This window comes from Bos grunniens, chromosome 6 (assembly GCF_055505025.1).
Source record: "Bos grunniens cultivar Pamir isolate PY7600 chromosome 6, Bosgru_T2T1.0, whole genome shotgun sequence".
Classification (NCBI taxonomy): Eukaryota; Metazoa; Chordata; class Mammalia; order Artiodactyla; family Bovidae; genus Bos; species Bos grunniens.
Genome location: NC_141170.1, coordinates 92,793,885 through 92,816,675, shown reverse-complemented (window position 1 = coordinate 92,816,675; position 22,791 = coordinate 92,793,885). Strand labels below are relative to the sequence as shown.

At 41.1% G+C, this 22,791-nt stretch overlaps 1 pseudogene; it reads right to left on the bottom strand.

Annotated features, from left to right (window-relative positions):
* Positions 1-18,165: 18,165 nt before the first annotated feature.
* On the bottom strand, positions 18,166-18,894 carry LOC147371005 (small ribosomal subunit protein eS27 pseudogene; annotated as a pseudogene).
* Positions 18,895-22,791: the final 3,897 nt, after the last annotated feature.

Here is a 22,791-nt window from a genome sequence, read left to right as displayed (position 1 = left end):
CTAATCTCTTATAAAGATACCATGTCATATTGGATTAGGGCCCATCCACATGGTCTCATTTTATTGCTGCTAAGTCGCTTCATTCATGCCCGACTCTTTGCGACCCTGTGGACTGTAGCCCACCAGACTCCTCTGTCCATGGGATTCTCCAGTCAAGGATACTGGAGTGGTTTGCCAGGCCCTCGCCCAGGGGATCTTCCAGACCCAGGGATTGATCCTGGGTGTCTTATGGCTCCTGCATTGGCAGGCAGGTTCTTTACCACTAGCACCACCTGGGAAGCCCATTCTATCTTAATTACCTCTTTAAAGGCCCTGTCTCCAAATACAGTCACATTCTGAGGTGCTGGGGGTTTGAATTTCAATAAATGAATTTGAGGGGGACCCAGTTCAGTCCATAATATTGGGAAATATGCTATCCTGGATCTCTCAGAATATAGATCCAAGAAATGTGGAAATAGTTCACAGTATTTCCCAATGTAGGATCTTGATTATTCACATGGTAATGCTAGAAGATCCAGGAGAAGATGCCTGAGCTTACAACAATATTTGCACATATTGTCACACATTCAGAATAGAAGTCAGTTACTGCTGTTATTGGTTTATATATATATATATAATTTTATTGATTTATTTATTTTGGGTCTTCATTGCTGCATGGACTTCTCTCCATTTGTGGTAAGTGGGGGCTACTGTGTAGCTGGGCTACAGTTACATCTCTTGTGGAGCATGGACTCTAGGGCACTCGGGCTTCAGTAGTTGCAGTGTATGGGCTCAGTAGGTTGCGCTTCCTGGGCTCTAGAGCACAGGCTCAATAACCGTGATGCAGGGGCTTATTTGCTCTGATGCATGTGGGATCCCCCGGGACCAGGGATAGGACCCACAGCTCCCATGGTGGCAGGTGGATTCTCCACCACTGAGACACCAGAGAAGTCCTTGGTTATGGATTTTTAAAGTAATTTTTTAGAAACTTTTTGTTTTATAATGGAGTATGGCTGATTAGGGCTTCCCACATGACTCAATGGTAAAGAATCCACCTGCTAGTGAAGGAGATGTGGGTCAATCCCTGGGTCAGGAAGATTCCTTAGAGAAGGAAATGGCAACCCACTCCAGTATTCTTACCTGGGAAATCTCACAGAGAGAGGAGCCTGGCAGGCTACAGTTCACGGAGTTGCAAAAAAGTCAGACACACACACACACACACACAAAAAGTCAGACACAACTAAACGACTAAATGACAATAGCTGATTGATGATGTTTTGATAGTTTCCAGTGCCAGTAAGGGGATTCAGCCATACATATACATGTATCCATTCTCCCCCAAACTACTCTTCCATCAAGGCTACCACATAACATTGAGCAGAGTTCCTTGTGCTCCTGTTAGGGGTTTTTAAGTTAACCTTTATTGGAGTATAGTTTTTAAAATATTTATTTATTTATTTGTCTGTGCCAGGTCTTAGCTGCAGCATGTGAACTAACTGAAGTAAGTGAAGCAAAATGAATCAGTTATACCTATACATATATCCACTCTTTTTTAGATTCTATTCCTATATAGGTCATTACAGAGTACTGAGTAGAATTCCCTGTGCTATACAGTAAGTGCTTATTAGTTACCTATTTTATATATAGTAGTATGTATATATCAATCCCAATCTCCTGATTTATCCCTACCCCTTTCCCCTTGGTAGCCATAAGTTTGTTTTCTACATCTGTGGCTCTTTTTGTGTCTTGTAAATAGATTCATTTGTACCATTTTTTTAGATTCCACATATAAGCGATATCATATTTGTCTTACTCTGTCTGACTTTAATTTTTCGTAAAGATCCATAAAGAGTTAACAACATTTTCTTCCCAGTAGTAGTAATAGTAGTGAAAGTCGCTCAGTTGTGTCTGACTCTTTGTGACCCCATGGACTATGGAGTCCATGGAATTCTCTAGGCCAAAATACTGGAGTGGGTAGCCTTTTCCTTCTCCACGGGATCTTCCCAATCCAGGGATCGAACCCAGATCTCCTGCATTGCGGGTGGAGTCTTTACCAGCTGAGCCACAAGGGAAGCCCAAGAATACTGGAATAGGTAGCCTATCCCTTCTCCAGGGGATCGTCCTGACCCAGGAATCGAATTGGGGTCTCCTGCATTGGGGGTGGATTCTTTACCAACTGAGCTATCAGGGAAGCCCTTTCTTCCCGGAGCCTTTGTCAAAATTGTTTACATCATCTCACTTAATATCAGTTTCCAAGACATTTGTTTGGTTAGAATGTCTCAACCACATATGTATCAACAAATTTGCAAGTTTTATTCAAGAAGTGGGCATTTACATGCATTTGTCAGAGCAGGCTCAGTGCTGTAATAAATAAACGCCAAATCTCAGCACTTTAAAGTTTATTTCTACTTTCTATAAAGTCTAGTCAATATTCCCGATCATGTAGCTCTCCTAGGCAATTTTTCTCCAAGTGGTTGCTCAGAGAACTAGGCTCTTGCCATCTTATAGCACTACCATCTTACATAGGTAGGTTCCAAGGTTTTCTGGAAGGGAAACAGAACATGTAGAAGGCAATGGCACCCCACTCCAGTACTCTTGCCTGGAAAATCCCATGGACAGAGAAGCCTGCTAGGCTGCAGTCCATGGGGTCGCTAAGAGTCGGGCATGACTGAGCGACTTCACTTTCACTTTTCACTTTCATGCATTGGAGAAGGAAATGGCAACCCACTCCGTATTCTTGCCTGGAGAATCCCAGGGAGAGAGGAGCCTAGTGGGCTGCCGTCTATGGGGTCGCACAGAGTAGGACACGACTGAAGTGACTTAGCAGCAGCATCAGCAGCAGAAGTCACTCCAGATGTTTACCTCCTTGACCCAAATGCAAAAGAATGTCACTTCTGTTCATGTTGGCTAGAACCAGTCCTTAGATTCAGAGAGACTAGAAAACATAGTCCTTGGCTAGACAGCTGCTTTCCAGTAATAGCTATCCACTGTGAACACAGAACTTGAATCTTTGGTGGTCAGCTGGCCCCCTCTGCTATGTACAGCAACTCCATCATTCAGTTCAGTTCAGTCGCTCAGTTGTGTCCGACTCTTTGCGACCCCAAGAATCGCAGCACGCCAGGCCTCCCTGTCCATCACCAACTCCTGGAGTTCACTCAAACTCACATTCATCAAGTCGGTGATGTCATCCAGCCATCTCATCCTCTGCTGTCCCCTTCTCCTCCTGCCCTCAATCCCTCCCAGCATCAGAGTCTTTTCCAATGAGTCAACTCTTCGCATGAGGTGGCCAAAGTACTGGAGTTTCAGCTTTAGCATCATTCCTTCCAAAGAACACCCAAGGCTGATCTCCTTTAGAATGGACTGGTTGGATCTCCTTGCAGTCCAAGGGACTCTCAAGAGTCTTCTCCAACACCACAGTTCAAAAGCATCAATTCTTCGGCGCTCAATTTTCTTCACAGTCCAACTTTCACATCCATACATGACCACTGGAAAACTCCAGCATAGGTTTCTTTAAATACAGTTGCATTGGAAATTTAGTGACTAAAAGCCAAACTGCCCAGCTAGAACCTCGGCTCTGCTGTTTATTGGCTGTGTGACCTTGGAAATACTGCTCACCTCTAACCACCTCAGCTTTCTCATCTATAAAGTAGGAATTTTATTCAGAGGTTTGAACAGACTACTGTAAAGCACTTGAAATATTGCCTAGCCCACAATCAACACTCAGTAAATGTCAGCTATTATCATTATTCTCATGAGTATGTCCCCACCACACTCCTTGTAAAGTAGGCTGTAAAAGTTTCAAGAACCCATAGCCCTCAGTGCAGTAGAGATGACCCAAGTGGGAGAACTTTGCCCAACAATAGTAGCCATGACGGAATGAATGGACCAGTATTCTGTCTTGTAACAGCTGAGTGTTTAACACACAGAGTAAGTCAGCAGTTTATTACAGGGGTAGAATTCAAAAAATGAAAAGAACAAAAGCAAACAAACACCCAGAGAAAAGACAATGATCAGAAGCCATGAGACAATAAATGCCAAGAGTTGTCAGACACCGTGAATGGGAAAAGCTAAGAAAGACAATGGAGAGAATGGAATAGCAGGAATAGGGGGCTGCAAAAAGTAGCTGAGTCGCCAGAATGGTATAGGACTGCAATAGGGACCCATGGCATCATGAGAACACAATGAAACAAACGGCTAACATCCCAAATAACCTTTCTGCTTCATTCCAGTGGGAGGAGAGTCTGACTGTAAAACAGATACTTGTCTTCCTTACTTTAAAGCCCCATCACTTAAGATTCCCTACCTTGTCATTTTGGCTTGTGATTTGAAAGAGCCTGTCATCATAGCCACTGTGATTAACTTGAAACTTATAAGTGATCTTGGTACTTTTTTCTGATAATATGAATATAGTGGCTGTGAATTTCAGTTCACAGATAACAGGTGTAGAAGAAATGTTCTACAACAAGGGACTTCCTGATTCTGAGCACCACCAGCACCCTTCCTCTGATGTGTTGAAATTTAACCTTGTTCATTCTTGGAGCTTGACCCCAACATACCCAGGATGGTTCACAGTTCTGGAATCTTACATAGTGCCACAGCATCCAGCAGGTGGAATTCAGCCCATGGGTTGTTGCTCATCTCTTCACAGCCCTGATCATGCTCTGTCCACATCATCCCCTGAAGTCCAGCAGCTCGGAGCTGCTTCTGCACCAGGTTCACTGCATGATTACCAAGGCCGTGAACTCCGTGCACCCTGGGGTCTCAAGAACCCTGCGATTGTGGCTTTCTAGGGTCTATCTTGTTCTCTCCCTTGCAATACTACCAAAAGTATGGTCCAGGTACCCATGTCCAAACCCATGCCTCTGGCCCTCATTGAACCTAAAGTGTTTTTAACATTATTATTAACAGAGAGAAGCTCTTTTACTTCAACTTTCTCCAAGTCATTTTGTCCCTACTTGTACTTTCTCTCTTCTGCTGAGGTTTAAACTTTTGAAATAGACACCAGAGTTTTCCAGCTGACTTCCATGCCCATCCTTACTACACACACTTCATCTTGATGAAAAAAGCAAAGACCTTCCCACCTACATTTATGAGAGAAAAGGAAAGGGAAAAATAAAGAGAAAAAAATTAGATATTTTTGGGAATTCACTGGCAATCAAGTGGTTAGGACTCTGTGCTAACTCCGTGCTTCCACTTTAGGGAACTAAGTGGGAGCTAAGATCCTTCACACCACTCAGCACAGCCAAAAAAAAAAAAAAAAAATGTTACACATTCCAAAATACTTTTTGTTCTTTTTTTTTCTTTTTGCTGTAGATACCTGGAAGCTCAGATTCAAATTTTATGCCCAGTACAATTACAGACCCTTGGAATGAGGATATTTACTAGGTTTTTTTTTTTTTTTCTTAAATTCTGATTTCAAGTTGTCATTCTCATTTTATTAACTTTATTTGGTATACCTTGTAAACAAATACATTTTCCTACCTATTCAAATCCATATTGATGTTTTTAAACAAATTATTATAGCAGTGTGGAGGGTAGCTGGGGTTTACCAATAGAGACATACTCTCAGGACTCAGAACTGGAAGGTCTGTCCTGATATCCAGCAGTTCTAGTGACTCTAAGCTTTCACTGACCTCTGTTGTATGCTCGACCATAGCAGAGACTCAGTTACTGTCTGTTTCTGATTGCTCTAGTTCCCAGCAGTAAACTGACCATCTTCTTTCTTTCAACATAATGGCATCTGTTTATTTTAGCTTCTCCTTATTCTTGACTTCTCCTACTTATAGGCTTGTACTAGTTACCTTTTGTCGATCTTTGTCTTTCAGTTTTTGCTTTTGCTACCATTTGAACACCTCCCAAAGAAAGATGATATTCATCAGACTAATTAATTGCAATTATTCCCAATTGAGTTTTCCTGATAGATCAACTTATAGGTTCATTTTTTTCTCACTAGACTACTGATTTGTTTTAAAATGATATTAAAGGATATAGATCAACAGCCAGATGAAGAGATATATAGGGCAAGGTCCCGAACAAAAGAGCATCTGTCCTCGAGGAGCTTGGGGCCCAGCATGGTGGCCTGAGGAACCCGTGTAGAAACCAGTTCTCCCACATGGAAACTCCAAAAAAGGGCCTCAACTCATAGGTTATTGACTTTTCTTGGATCTGATACCTGCCTTTGTTTGTGACAATGAATAAGGTGTCAGGGTCCTTTCATACAAGAGAATTGTATGCAGATGTAAAACTCTAGAAAAGGATAACAGGGAAGAACTTAGAAGGCGCTGTGGGCAAACAGGTATCCTAAAGCTTAGCTTGTTCAATATTACCACTAATTAAAGATAGGGTAAATAAACCAAATATTGCTCTCAGAATATAAATATATCCTTTCCCTTTGAGGCTTCCATGGTGGCTCAGATGGTAAAGTGTCTGCCTGCAATGTGGGAGACCCAGGTTCAATCCCTGAGTCAGGAAGATCCCCTGGAGAAGGAAATGGCAACCCACTCCAGTACCCTTGCCTGGAAAATCCCATGGACAGAGGAGCCTGGTAGGCTACAGTCCATGGGGTCGCAAAGAGTTGGACACAACTGAGCGACTTCACTTTCCTTTCACTTTTGAGGATAAAACCCCATCCTGACCCATTCAGACATTGTTTGGTTCCATGACCTTTTTGATACAATGACCAGAGTCCAGATTTGTACATTTGCCATAGTCTGGGTTATCAGGTCTTAAGTAAGACCTTAAGCAACATGGTAGCCTGTGACTACAAAATGAGATTATACTTTCTAGTGGAAGTGAAAGTCGCTCAGTTGTGTCTGACTCTTTGCGACCCCATGGACTATACAGTCCATGAAATTCTCCAGAATACTGGAGTGGGTAGCCGTTCCCTTCTCCAGGGGATCTTCCCAACCCAGGGATCAAACCCAGGTCTCCCGCACTGAAGGTGGATTCTTTACCAGCTGAGCCATCAGGGAAGCCCTTACACTTTCTCTTTATCTCTAAATATTATTATGACACAAGCTTCCAAGTGGCCCTCTGAAAAGATCCACAACAGTTCTGATGATGACTTGTTATCTCAACACTATTTTATATGTATTCATTTGTCCAGATTCCACTGGCTTGTAGATGCAAATAAAGTCATGTTAAGAGAAATAACCAACTAGTAATCAACTGACATCATCACCTACATGATGCAGGACTTCAGTCTCCTTTTGAAACCTCACTTTCTTGAAGTGTTTTAGGCATCTTCACTAGGTGTCTCACATATGCTCACAAACCCACCCCACCAGGTACCACATTCACTTGCTGGAACCTGGAGCTCTTCGACCAAAAACATGTTTCCCTGGCAGGATTTGGCCCTGCTCTGCTGGCGTGGTAATTCCTGCCGGGTTTCACTGGTGTTCAGGAATGCCTCTGAATCACATGATGAGCACTATAGGTACCAAGTTCCCTACAGACACTGCGATGGTTCCACAGGCATCTCAGCTTCTGCTTTACTCCAGCATGCATGGCAGTTCTTGCTCTGCCTGGCAGTGTCTCTGACCAAGCACCACCCAAAGGCACTAAAGAAACATGCTTCTCCCCTGTCTCTTCTCATTGGGGGAATCCAAACCAGCAGTATCCGGGTCTTAACAGATTTCGGTGAAACAGCACTTTCAATTTTTACTTGGGACCTCTTCTCCCGAGGTCCCAGACGCCCACTCAGGAGACTTGTAAATGAGAATGGGCTTAATGATAGCCACCAGGCTGCCAAGATCACTATTCTCTTAAAACTCAAGTCCATTGTTTCTGACTTGACTTTCTTCAAGATGATTTCTCCCAAGAGGCAACTTTGTCCTCATCCAAATGGTTCCATGTGGGCCCACCTTACCAGTTTGCCAGACACTCCTGCTCTTGCCTGAAATTCACCTAATTACAACTTTCTCCCCCAATTCTATCTGCCAGATTAAAATGAAATCTTCAAGTAACTGTGCATAAATAAGTATTCTCTTCCCACCTCTAAAAGAAAACCAAAGCAGCTCTATAGACATTAGCAAGTGCTAACACAGTGACAGAAAATACTGTAGAGATGAGAAAAACAAACCCACTTCATGTCAGAGCCAACTGCTTAGGCTAATACATGTAATTAATTATAGACTTGCCAGCTTTCAGCAACTTTGCAGAAATTATTGCCTAAATAATAAATCATTGAAATCCAGAATTTCAGAATCATTAAGAAAGCTGTCAGTAATTCATGGGACTGAAGAACAAAGAAAATAAAGACTTGAATCTATCTTGCTAACCTATTTTAGCTTTGCTTAGAGCAAATTTTTATGTAAATTAAACAGAATTAAATAAAGAAAATAAAATGTAATTTTGAGCTAGTTTTGTTGAGAAATGTCAAAAGCATTCATTACAGATTCAAGAACAATTTACCATAAACTCAAAAGTTAATTACAAATCTAATTATAATAAATCACTAATACAATTGATTAAACTATTTCATCTTGAGTTTAAACATTTTTCTATTTCGATAGCACTTGTTGGGTTTGTTTATTTGGGGTTTCTTTTGGCTGTGCTGGGTTTTAGTTGCAGCATGCAGGATCTAGTTCCTTGATCAGGAATTAAACCTGGGCCCCCTGCATTGGGAATGTGGAGTCTTAACCTCTAAACCACCAGGGAAGTTCCACTGGTTGATTATTTGTTTGGTTTTTAATGTCTATACCATTCCCAGAAGACCATTTTCCTTTTTTCCATAGTATGCACTCCAAATAGTATGATAAATGAAGGAGCAAATGAATGATTGTTATGTATAAAAGAAGGACTATTTCCCTCAAATATTCTGGGTTGCCTTCTTGCAGCATCATGTCAAAGTGACTAGGACCCACACCAGAGCCAAACAGTCTGGATTCTGGTTCTGACACTGCATCTATTACCAGGGTGAACCTGGAAATGCACTTAACATCTCTGTGCCTCAGTTTCCTCATTTGAAAATGGGAATAATAATAGTGCCCATCTCATAGAATGTGAGGAGAAGGGAATGGCAACCCACTCCAGTACTCTTGCCTGGAAAATCCCATGGACGGAGGAGCCTGGTCGGCTGCAGTCCATGGGGTCTCGAAGAGTCAGACACGACTTCGCATTCACTTTCACTTTTCACTTTCATGCGTTGGAGAAGGAAATGGCAACCCACTCCAGTATTCTTGCCTGGAGAATCCCAGGGATGGCGGACCCTGGTGGGCTGCTGTCTCTGGGGTTGCACAGAGTCGGACACGACTGAAGTGACTTTAGCAGCAGCAGCATAGAATGTGATGAGGATTAGATGCAATTTCATGTGTAAAGTCCTTGGAACAATGTGTGACACATGATAAAGCATAATTCATTTCCATCATTATTCCTCTAACTTACATATCAATACTCCATTTTAAGTAAAAAAGAAACTAAAGAAATTTGAAATTTGAAAAACTATAACTAATTTTAGATAAAGTGACGACTAAACCCTAAGAACTTTGCGGGGACTTCCACCGTGGTCCAGTGGTTAAGACTCCATGCTTCAGTGTAACAGGCGCAGGTTCAATCCCTGGTCAGGAAACTAAGATCCCACATGCCACATTGCATGGCCAAAAAAAAAATAAAATAGTTTTTCAGGTTATAAAATGTCATGCTTGCTGAAGAGGAAAAAGATACCCAGGAGATGTGCCCATGAAGTAAGAGAATTCAGAGGTTTAGGGGGAAATCCTGGTGCAAGAGATAATACTTATGGCAAACCAAAAGCAGAGGTGAGAGGTCCCAAATCACAAGGGGCCTAAAGAAAACCAAAACAAATATTGCCAGTAGACATACCACAGGTCTGGTCACCATGTGCATATGACCTTAAAAGATTTCAGCTCAATCTTTGAGGAATTTCTTACCTAAGGAATGATTTCTTCTATTTCATATATGACCAGTGTTTACAGATACCTATAATCAGTCACATCCTTGAGACCCACCTCTGATTTGTTCCACAGATGGGTTTCACCATGATATGCAAATTAAAACTCAGACTAACACAGTCCCATCTCCAGCTCATCTTATGTACGTGTTTTTCTGCTCCTCCCTGAGCATCGTGCCTGAAAAAGCAGGTACTTGCTCAGCTGGCAACTACCCACATAGTTGGGTCAATGCAGGAGACACGGATTCAATCGATGGGTCAGGAAGATCCCCTGGAGTAAGAAATGGCAACCCACTCCGATATTCTTGCCTGGAAAATCGCATCAATAGAGGAACCTAGCAGGCCGCAGTCCATGGGGTCACAAAGAGACATGACTGAGCACATACTCATGCACACAGTACTTTGCCCATCTTCTTAAGTTCTTCTGTTGTTGCTACTGTGTTTAGCTATGGCTCTTCTTAGCTAAATTCTTTGATTTTTTTGGCAATAAATTGTATATAACATGTTCATGTAATTTTTTAAAAAATCTTTTCCAGATTTTTGGTTACATTCCCTTTCTCATTTCTAATATAGGTATTTGTTTTTTCTCTCTTTTGTTATAATTTAAGGTCATCGGCTGAGAGTGCTTGAGATACCCATCTACCCAACAGGAATGGTCTTGTCAATAAAGCCTCTCCACTGGCCATGATTCTCCCTCTCTTGTACAGAGCTTGCACGGGTACTGCCTGAATTTGTGTCTCTGATTCTTCTCATTCAGCACTTCAATAACTGATCAGACCCCTGCTCTCTGACACATTTTTTCTTTAGATATGTTAAAGACTTCCCTAGTGGTTCAGTGGTAAAGAATCTGCCTGCAATGCAAGAGACCTGGGTTCAGTTCCTGAGTTGGGAAGATCCCCTGGAGAAGGGAATGGCAACCCATTCCAGTATTCCTGCCTGGATCATCCCATGGACAGAGGAGCCTGGTGAGCTACAGTCTGTGCAGTCGCAAAGAGTTGGACACAACTGAGTAACTAACACACACATTGTCCACTTGGGTTGATCTGGAAGCCACTCTATTTAAGGTGACTTTACCTATTATTGGTTTTTGCTTTTGTTTTTTTTTTTTTTTTTTTTAAAAAAAAATCACATGCTCCCCATCCTGAACCCTCCTCCCTCCCAACCTCCCCATACCATCCCCCTGGGCCTTCCCAGCGCACCAGCCCCAAGCATCCAGCATCGTGCACTGAACCTGGACTGGCATCTCGTTTCATACATGACATTTCACATGTTTCAATGACATTCTCCCAAATCTTCCCACCCTCTCCCACAGAGTCCATAAGACTGTTCTATACATCAGTGTCTCTTTTTCTGTCTCGTACACAGGGTTATCGTTACCATCTTTCTAAATTCCATATACATGCGTTAGTATACTGTATTTATGTTTTTCCTTCTGGCTTACTTCACTCTGTATAATAGGCTCCAGTTTCATCCACCTCATTAGAACTGATTCAAATGTATTCTTTTTAATGGCTGAGTAATACTCCATTGTGTATATGTACCACTGCTTTCTTATCCATTCATCTGCTGATGGACATCTAGGTTGCTTCCATGTCCTGGCTATTATAAACAGTGCTGCGATGAACATTGGGGTACACGTGTCTCTTTCCCTTCTGGTTTCCTCAGTGTGTATGCCCAGCAGTGGGATTGCTGGATCATAAGGCAGTTCTATTTCCAGTTTTTTAAGGAATCTCCACACTGTTCTCCATAGTGGCTGTACTAATTTGCATTCCCACCAACAGTGTAAGAGGGTTCCCTTTTCTCCACACCCTCTCCAGCATTTATTATTTGTAGACTTTTGGACCGCAGCCATTCTGACTGGTGTGAAATGGTACCTCATAGTGGTTTTGATTTGCATTTCTCTGATAAAGAGTGATGTTGAACATCTTTTCAAGTGTTTGTTAGCCATCTGTATGTCTTCTTTGGAGAAATGTCTATTTAGATCTTTGGCCCATTTTTTGATTGGGTCATTTATTTTTCTGGAGTTGAGCTGTAGGAGTTGCTTGTATATTTTTGAGATTAGTTGTTTGTCAGTTGCTTCATTTGCTATTATTTTCTCCCATTCTGAAGGCTGTCTTTTCACCTTGCTAATAGTTTCCTTTGATGTGCAGAAGCTTTTAAGTTTAATTAGGTCCCATTTGTTTATTTTTGCTTTTATTTCCAATATTCTGGGAGGTGGGTCATAGAGGATCCTGCTGTGATGTATGTCAGAGAGTGTTTTGCCTATGTTCTCCTCTAGGAGTTTTATAGTTTCTGGTCTTATGTTGAGATCTTTAATCCATTTTGAGTTTATTTTTGTATATGGTGTTAGAAAGTGTTCTAGTTTCATTCTTTTACAAGTGGTTGACCAGATTTCCCAGCACCACTTGTTAAAGAGATTGTCTTTAATCCACTGTATATTCTTGCCTCCTTTGTCAAAGATAAGGTGTCCATATGTGCGTGGATTTATCTCTGGGCTTTCTATTTTGTTCCATTGATCTATATTTCTGTCTTTGTGCCAGTACCATACTGTCTTGATAACTGTGGCTTTGTAGTAGAGCCTGAAGTCAGGTAGGTTGATTCCTCCAGTTCCATTTTTCTTTCTCAAGATCGCTTTGGCTATTCGAGGTTTTTTGTATTTCCATACAAATTGTGAAATTATTTGTTCTAGCTCTGTGAAGAATACTGTTGGTAGCTTGATAGGGATTGCATTGAATCTATAAATTGCTTTGGGTAGTATACTCATTTTCACTATATTGATTCTTCCAATCCATGAACATGGTATATTTCTCCATCTATTAGTGTCCTCTTTGATTTCTTTCACCAGTGTTTTATAGTTTTCTATATATAGGTCTTTAGTTTCTTTAGGTAGATATATTCCTAAGTATTTTATTCTCTTCGTTGCAATGGTGAATGGAATTGTTTCCTTAATTTCTCTTTCTGTTTTCTCATTATTAGTGTATAGGAATGCAAGGGATTTCTGTGTGTTGATTTTATATCCTGCAACTTTACTATAATCATTGATTAGTTCTAGTAATTTTCTGGTGGAGTCTTTAGGGTTTTCTATGTAGAAGATCATGTCATCTGCAAATAGTGAGAGTTTTACTTCTTCTTTTCCAATTTGGATTCCTTTTATTTCTTTTTCTGCTCTGATTGCTGTAGCCAAAACTTCCAAAACTATGTTGAATAGTAATGGTGAAAGTGGGCACCCTTGTTTTGTTCCTGACTTTAGAGGAAATGCTTTCAATTTTTCACCATTGAGGATAATGTTTGCTGTGGGTTTGTCATATATAGCTTTTATTATGTTGAGGTATGTTCCTTCTATTCCTGCTTTCTGGAGAGTTTTTATCATAAATGGGTGTTGAATTTTGTCAAAGGCTTTCTCTGCATCTATTGAGATAATCATATGGTTTTTGTTTTTCAATTTGTTAATGTGGTGTATTACATTGATTGATTTGCGGATATTGAAGAATCCTTGCATCCCTGGGATAAAGCCCACTTGGTCATGGTGTATGATCTTTTTAATGTGTTGTTGGATTCTGATTGCTAGAACTTTGTTTAGGATTTTTGCATCTATGTTCATCAGTGATATTGGCCTATAGTTTTCTTTTTTTGTGGCATCTTTGTCAGGTTTTGGTATTAGGGTGATGGTGGCCTCATAGAATGAGTTTGGAAGTTTACCTTCCTCTGCAATTTTCTGGAAGAGTTTGAGCAGGATAGGTGTTAGCTCTTCTCTAAATTTTTGGTAGAATTCAGCTGTGAAGCCGTCTGGACCTGGGCTTTTGTTTGCTGGAAGATTTTTGATTACAGTTTCAATTTCCATGCTTGTGATGGGTCTGTTAAGGTTTTCTATTTCTTCCTGGTCGAGTTTTGGAAAGTTGTACTTTTCTAAGAATTTGTCCATTTCTTCCTCGTTGTCCATTTTATTGGCATATAATTGTTGATAATAGTCTCTTATGATCCTTTGTATTTCTATATTGTCTGTTGTGATCTCTCCACTGTCATTTCTAATTTTATTGATTTGATTTTTCTCCCTTTGTTTCTTGATGAGTCTGGCTAATGGTTTGTCAATTTTATTTATCCTTTCAAAGAACCAGCTTTTGGCTTTGTTGATTTTTGCTATGGTCTCTTTTGTTTCTTTTGCATTTATTTCTGCTCTAATTTTTAAGATTTCTTTCCTTCTACTAACCCTGGGGTTCTTCATTTCTTCCTTTTCTAGTTGTTTGAGGTGTAGAGTTAGGTTATTTATTTGACTTTTTTCTTGTTTCTTGAGGTGTGCCTGTATTGCTATGAACTTTCCCCTTAGGACTGCTTTTACTGTGTCCCACAGGTTTTGGGTTGTTGTGTTTTCATTTTCATTCGTTTCTATGCAAATTTTGATTTCTTTTTTGATTTCTTCTGTGATTTGTTGGTTATTCAGCAGCGTGTTGTTCAGCCTCCATATGTTGGAATTTTTAATAGTTTTTCTCCTGTAATTGAGATCTAATCTTACTGCATTGTGGTCAGAAAAGATGCTTGGAATGATTTCTATTTTTTTGAATTTACCAAGGCTAGCTTTATGGCCCAAGATGTGATCTATCCTGGAGAAGGTTCCATGTGCGCTTGAGAAAAAGGTGAAATTCATTGTTTTGGGATGAAATGTCCTATAGATATCAATTAGGTCTAACTGGTCTATTGTATCGTTTAAAGTTTGTGTTTCCTTATTAATTTTCTGTTTAGTTGATCTATCCATAGGTGTGAGTGGGGTATTAAAGTCTCCCACTATTATTGTGTTATTGTTAATTTCTCCTTTCATACTTGTTAGCATTTGTCTTACATACTGCGATGCTCCCGTGTTGGGTGCATATATATTTATAATTGTTATATCTTCTTCTTGGATTGATCCTTTGATCATTATGTAGTGACCTTCTTTGTCTCTTTTCACAGCCTTTGTTTTAAAGTCTATTTTATCTGATATGAGTATTGCTACTCCTGCTTTCTTTTGGTCCCTATTTGCATGGAAAATCTTTTTCCAGCCCTTCACTTTCAGTCTGTATGTGTCCCCTGTTTTGAGGTGGGTCTCCTGTAGACAACATATGTAGGGGTCTTGTTTTTGTATCCATTCAGCCAGTCTTTGTCTTTTGGTTGGGGCATTCAACCCATTTACGTTTAAGGTAATTACTGATAAGTATGATCCCGTTGCCATTTACTTTATTGTTTGGGGTTCGAATTTATACACCATTTTTGTGTTTCCTGTCTAGAGAATATCCTTTAGTATTTGTTGTAGAGCTGATTTGGTGGTGCAGAATTCTCTCAGCTTTTGCTTATCTGAGAAGCTTTTGATTTCTCCTTCATACTTGAATGAAATCCTTGCTGGGTACAATAATCTGGGCTGTAGGTTATTTTCTTTCATCATTTTAAGTATGTCTTGCCATTCCCTCCTGGCTTGAAGAGTTTCTATTGAAAGATCAGCTGTTATCCTTATGGGAATTCCCTTGTGTGTTATTTGTTGTTTTTCCCTTGCTGCTTTTAATATTTGTTCTTTGTGTTTGATCTTTGTTAATTTGAGTAATATGTGTCTTGGGGTGTTTCGCCTTGGGTTTATCCTGTTTGGGATTCTCTGGGTTTCTTGGACTTGGGTGATTATTTCCTTCCCCAGTTTAGGGAAGTTTTCAACTATTATCTCCTCAAGTATTTTCTCATGGTCTTTCTTTTTGTCTTCTTCTTCTGGAACCCCTATGATTCGAATGTTGTAGCGTTTAATATTGTCCTGGAGGTCTCTGAGATTGTCCTCATTTCTTTTAATTCGTTTTTCTTTTATTCTCTCTGATTCATTTATTTCTACCATTCTATCTTCTAATTCACTAATCCTATCTTCTGCCTCTGTTATTCTACTATTTGTTGCCTCCAGAGTGTTTTTAATTTCATTTATTGCATTATTCATTGTATATTGACTCTTTTTTATTTCTTCTAGGTCCTTGTTAAACCTTTCTTGCATCTTCTCAATCCTTGTCTCCAAGCTATTTATCTGTGATTCCATTTTAATTTCTAGATTTTGGATCAATTTCACTATCATTATTCGGAATTCTTTATCAGGTAGATTCCCTATCTCTTCCTCTTTTGTTTGGTTTGGTGGGCATTTATCCTGTTCCTTTATCTGCTGGGTATTCCTCTGTCTCTTCATCTTGTTTAAATTGCTGAGTTTGGGGTGTCCTTTCTGTATTCTGGCAGTTTGTGGAGTTCTCTTTATTGTGGCTATTCCTCACTGTGTGTGGGTTTGTACAGGTGGCTTGTCAAGGTTTCCTGGTTAGGGAAGCTTGTGTCAGTGTTCTGATGGGTGGAACTGTATTTCTTCTCTTTGTTCAGTCGCGCTGTGGGGAGGGAGGGAGGGATGCTGCAAGCAAATAACACTGGCGTGCGCTCGCAGTGCCTCAGCCACACTGGGTCTGCCCCCGCTCACTGCGCGTGTAGCCTCCCTGCCCACACTGCTCGGGCTCTAGGTTGTTCCGCCGGGAACAATCCGAGGCTGGCCCTGGGTTGCATGTACCTCCCAGGTCCAAGCCGCTCAGGTTCAGGCACTCGGATAGTCCTCAGAGGCGCAGACTCAGTTGGGCCTGAGTATTGTGCTCTTCCCAGGTCCGAGCAGCTCAAGTGATGAGGTGTTTGGCAAGCGCCAATGCTGCGACTTATCGCCTCCCCGCCACTCGGTTATCTGGGCGCAAAACCGGCGCACCTTCTTAGGCAGATGTTAACCGTCCAGACCCCCAAGAAGTTTTAGTTAGCAAAGAAGCCTGCTTACAGTTTTATAGATAATGTCTCTCTGGGGCTGCGATTGCCCCCTTCCGGCTCTGGCTGCCTATCACTGGAGGGGGAAGGTCAGCAGCCGGCTATCTCTGTTCAATTCTTTGTTCCGTGCGCGGGCCTGGCGGTCTTAGGTTGGGGCTGGCTTTTCGCGTAGTAGATATCCCACAGTCTGGTTTGTTAGCCCAAATTATTTCGCTCAGATAGTGCTCAGGGTATTCAGGCCAGATTCTTACTCTAAGCGATGCAGCCCGCGCTGCGCCTCCCTGCCCAGCCCCCGCTTGTTAATGGCGCCTGCAGGCGTCTGCGCTGCTTCTCCACTGGGGGAGTTACCGTAGGACTCGCAATCTTCGAGTTTTAATTGTTTATTTATTTTTTCTTCCTGTTATGTTGCCCTCTGTGCTTCCAAAGCTCGGCACAGATTCGGCAGTGAGAAGGTTTCCTGGTGTTTGGAAACTTCTCTCTTTTTAAGACTCCCTTCCCGGGACGGAGCTCCGTCCCTCCCTCTTTTGTCTCTTTTTTTGTCTTTTATATTTTTTCCTACCTCCTTTCGAAGAGTTGGATTGCTTTTCTGGGTGCCTGATGTCCTCTGCCGGCATTCAGAAGTTGTTTTGTGGAATTTACTCGACGTTTAAATGCTCTTTTGATGAATTTGTGGGGGAGAAAGTGTTCTCTCTGTCCTACTCCTCCGCCATCTTCTGAAGCTCTGGTTTTTGCTTTTGGTATGAAAAATAACGTTTATTTTCTGATTTTAAAAATAATAAAAGCAGGTTACAAAGCAATTAAATACTCCAGAACAGCTTAAAGAATGTAAAATTGACCAGAGGAACCAGTAACCAGTTAAAGCCATTGTTGACATTTTGGTAAACATCCTTCCAGATCACCCTCAATTAAAATGAAAAAAGTATATTATACATGCCTTTTTATAACCTACTTTTTTACTCTACAATATACTGCTGCTGCTGCTAAGTCGCTTCAGTCGTGTCCGACTCTGTGCGACCCCATAGACGGCAGCCCATCAGGCTCCACCATCCCTGGGATTCTCCAGGCAAGAACACTGGAGTGGGTTGCCATTTCCTTCTCCAATGCATGAAAGTGAAAAGTCAAAGTGAGGTCGCTTAGTCGTTCCCGACTCTTAGCAACCCCATGGACTGGAGCCTACCAGGCTCCTCCGTCCATGGGATTTTCCAGGCAAGAGTACTGGAGTGGGGTGCCATTGCCTTCTCCTACAATATACTATAGACATTTTTCCTTGTCAGTAATTATAAATGTTTGTCATCATTTTCAGTTTAGTTCCGTCACTCAGTTATGTCTGACTCTTTGTGACCCCATGGACTGCAACACACCAGGCTTCTCTGTCCATCACCAACTCCCAGAGCCAGTGGTCATCATTTTAGCAGATGTATATTGTTACCTTGTATGAATGTCCCACAATTTATTGTGTTTAATTTTACCCCCTTTGGTCACGCTGCATATCTTGCAGGATCTTAGTTCCTCTTTTAGGGATCGAATCTGGGCCACATCAAAGAAAGTACCAAGTCCTACCACTGGTTTGCCAGGGAATTCCCTATTTGTTTAAAATTTTAAGGTTAAAATATCAGAGGAACATCTTACTTTGAAATTTCTTGAAAGTTACTTCACCACCACTTCCCTAGAGCAAATGCCCACTTTTCTTTGTTTACCATGGGCTGGTTCTCTGCTAAGACCTATATGCATGAACTTAATTCATTCTTCTTAGAAAAGCAGAGACTTGAGGGAAAACCCAGTTCATCAACTGTTTTCCAGCTGACAAGGTACCATAGACTTTCCACAAAAAGGTAGTTTTTTTCCCACTTGTTTTTTTGTTTGTTTTTGTATCCAAAATGTGTTGATTGGGATGCTTTCCCATTCATCCTGATACAGGGTACTTTTAGTGCTGCTTCCATCTGAGGGAGCATCCATCTGTAAGCCTTGCTTTTCCTCCTGTAGGCTGACAGAGGACGGTAGAGCAGCCAACACACAAAACTACTGTTTGTGCGTGGCTAAAGACAGTGGTGATTTTATAGCATCCTGGGCATTTTACATCCATGAAATCGGAATTGGGGCTCTGCACCAGGCGCTTCTTCTTGTGTTTCCTCTTTTCCTCTTCTGGAGAGGGATGAAGAAGATCCTTTGCGAGAGGCATGTTCTCATGAGGAGGTCATCACCGCTGGAAAGGCACTTGTTTTGAAAGTGCTCTTGAAGGCATCATTGCTTTTTTGGCTGAATCTTCACTTTCACTTCAACTAGCTTTTATTGTGCTCTTTCCAACACTGATTTGAGATCCAGTTTCTTCACTGATAAAATAAAGTAGATGGATGAGTTGTTTCTAGGACTTTTTTTTTCTAGCTCTGACATATTTGATTCTGACGGAGAAGGCAATGGCACCCCACTCCAGTACTCTTGCCTGGAAAATCCCATGGACGGAGGAGCCTGGTAGGCTTCAGTCCATGGGGTTGCTGAGGGTCAGACCCGACTGAACGACTTCCCTTTCACTTTTCACTTTCATGCATTGGGGAAGGAAATGGCAACCCACTCCAGTGTTCTTGCCTGGAGAATCCCAGGGACGGGGGAGCCTGGTGGGCTGCCGTCTCTGGGGTCGCACAGAGTAGGATACGACTGAAGCAACTTAGCAGCAGCAGCAGCAGCAGAAGACAGTGTGATGGGTGGGCTTGTGCATTTTCAGTGGAAGGCATAAGACAAAATGATTGAAAACTTTCCCTTACCATCAAAATGTTTATATCAGAGAGGATAAATATATAGACCATGCTTAAGGTATAAAAATTAAATCTTTTAAAGGGAATTTTATGAGCACATATAGGAAAACAAATTGACTAAAGAAGGCAAAGAAGGCTTCATGGAAAAGAAAATTAATCTGGACTTGAAGACTAGATGACAGCTAAATGTGCAAATATACAGATGTGTGGAGATATAATCTGTGATTTAAGAGTTAAAGTAGATGGGATGGAGGGTATATCAGATAACTTGTATTTGCTCCTTTGGGTCCCTTCTTCACTGTGCTCCATTTTAAATATTCACGCTGTTGAGAAGAGTCCTTATTCCTGGGGAAGTTTAACTGCACTGGTAGACTTGCTTTTCCTCTGGCTTCCAGATGGGTTCAGCTAATTTGAAAATAAGAGAGTGAGGGAAGACTGAAGTAGGAATATCTGTTCCCTGACCCCCTCCCTGCTATGTCTCCATGGCTTGCTTCCTCTACTGAAGGCACAGCTCTTATTTAGAATCCAGCTCAATATTGGGCCCTCTATCCTATTCCACTGATTTGTTTATCTGTTTTTGTGCCAGTATCATACTGCTTTGATTACCGTAGCTTTGTAGTATAGTCTGACATCAAGGTGCATGATTCTTCAAGCTCTGTTCTTAAGATTGTTTTGGCCATCTGAGGCCTTTTGTGTTTCCATCCAAATTTTAAAATTATTTTTTCTAGTTCTGTGAAAAATATCATTGGTATTTTGATAGGGATTAAATTGAATCTGTAGATTGACTTGGGTAGTATGCTTATTTTAGCACTATTGATTCTTCCAACCCAGAAATGTGGTATATCTTTCCATCTTTTTGTGTCTTCAGTTGCTTTCATCAGTATCTTATGGTTTTCTGAGTACAGGTCTTTTTCCTACTTAGGTAGATTTATTTCTAGGTATTTTATTCTTTTTGATGTAATGGTAAAGGGAACTATTTCATTAATTTCTTTTTCTGGTAGTTTGTTATTAGTATATAGAAATGCAACAAATTTCTGTATATTAATTTTGTGTCCTACCACTTTACTGAATTCATTGATGAACTCTAGTAGTTCTCTGGTAACATCTTTAGAATTTTCTATTGTGTAGTATCATGTCATCTGTAAACAGCAACAGTTTTAATTTTTCTTTTCCAATTTAGATTCATTTCAGTTCTTTTTCTTCTGAGAGTAATATGTCTGGGACTTTCAAAACTATGTTGAATAAAAGTGTATGCCATCCAGTTTTTGCTGTTGCCCTGATATGGTATCTGTGATAATTGTGAAATCATTATATCTTATCAATGGTGTGTAGGGGCCACCTTGCCACTTGGACTCATACCCCAAAGCTGTATTACATCAATGATGTGTCATAATCAGTGGTATCTTAGGGTGGAAGAACTATAGTATATTGTTCTGTAGTATAGTGTATTGTATATATTGTTCTATAGTATAGTGTACTGCCTGACATATTCTTCAGTTTAGTTCAGTTGCTCAGTCGTGTCCGACTCTTTGTGACCCCATGAATCGCAGCAGGCCAGGCCTCCCTGTACATCACCATCTCCCAGAGTTCACTCAAACTCATGTCCATCGAGTCGGTGATGCCATCCAGCCATCTCATCCTCTGTCGTCCCCTTCTCCTCCAGCCCTCAATCCCTCCCAGCATCAGAGTCTTTTCCAATGAGTCAACTCTTTGCATGAGGTGGCCAAAGTATTGGAGTTTCAGCCTCAGCATCAGTCCTTCCAATGAACACCCAGGGCTGATCTCCTTCAGAATGGATTGGTTGCATCTACTTGCAGTCCAAGGGACTCTCAAGAGTCTTCTCCAACACCACAGTTCAAAAGCATCAATTCTTCGGCACTCAGCTTTCTTCACAGTCCAACTCTCGCATCCATACATGACCACTGGAGAAACCATAGCCTTTACTAGATGGACCTTTGTTGGCAAATTAATGTCTCTGCTTTTGAATATGCTATCTAGGTTGGTCATAACTTTTCTTCCAAGGAGTAAGCATCTTTTAATTTCATGGCTGCAGTCACCATCTGCAGTGATTTTGGAGCTCCCAAAAATAAAGCCTGACACTGTTTCCACTGTTTCCCCATCTATTTCCCATGAAGTGATGGGACCAGATGCCATGATCTTCGTTTTCTGAATGTTGAGCTTTAAGCCAACTTTTTCACTCTCCTCTTTCACTTTCATCAAGAGGCTTTTTAGTTCCTCTTCACTTTCTGCCATAAGGGTGGTGTCATCTGCATATCTGAGGTGATTGATATCTCTCCCGGCAATCTTATTTCCAGCTTGTGCTTCTTCCAGCCCAGTGTTTCTCATGATGTACTGTGCATATAAGTTAAATAAGCAGGGTGACAATATACAGCCTTGATGTACTCCTTTTCCTGTTTGGGACCAGTCTGTTGTTCCATGTCCAGTTCTAACTGTTGCTTCCTGACCTGCATACAGGTTTCTCAAGAGGCAGGTCAGGTGGTCTGGTATTCCCATCTCTTTCAGAATTTTCCACAGTTTATTGTGATCCACACAGTCAAAGGCTTTGGCATAGTCAATAAAGCAGAAATAGATGTTTTTCTGAAACTCTCTTGCTTTTTCGATGATCCAGCAGATGTTGGCAATTTGATCTCTGGTTCCTCTGCCTTTTCAAAAACCAGCTTGAACATCTTGAAGTTCACAGTTCATGTATTGCTGAGGCCTGGCTTGGAGAATTTTGAGCATTACTTTACAAACATGTGAGATGAGTGCAATTGTGCAGTAGTTTGAGCATTCTTTGGCATTGCCTTTCTTTGGGATTGGAATGAAAACTGACCTTTTCCAGTCCTGCGGCCACTGCTGAGTTTTCCAAATTTAGGAAAGGCTAAAAAGGTCCAATCCAGATTCTTGTGGGAAAAAAGACAGTTTGAATTTTATTCTGTAGGCAAATGAGGGCAATTCTTGAGCTTCTAAACAGACTGTCATAATTAGGCTTATGATATAAAAATGATCTTTGAACAATATGAAGGGTGGACTGAAAATAGATGTTTGAATACGGGAAGACCAATTGGGCTGCCATTGCAATGATTTAGGGGAAAAAAGTTATGATGGGCCAAAGTAGGGTAATTAGAGTGAAAACAAAAAAAATGGGACAGATGTGACAGCCTGATAAGGCTGTTATTGTTGCAGAAAAAGCAGTTAAATCAGAATAGCACAAGTTTTGGGTTTAAGACTTTCAGAAAATCTAAAAAGATAGGTACGGACCCATGGATCCTCCCTTTCCTAGTAGTTTTCTCCCTTGCTAGAACAATATTCTCATTTGTGTGGAAACCAGGGAAAGGTTCATACCAAGAATTTTGAAAGCCATAAATTGAT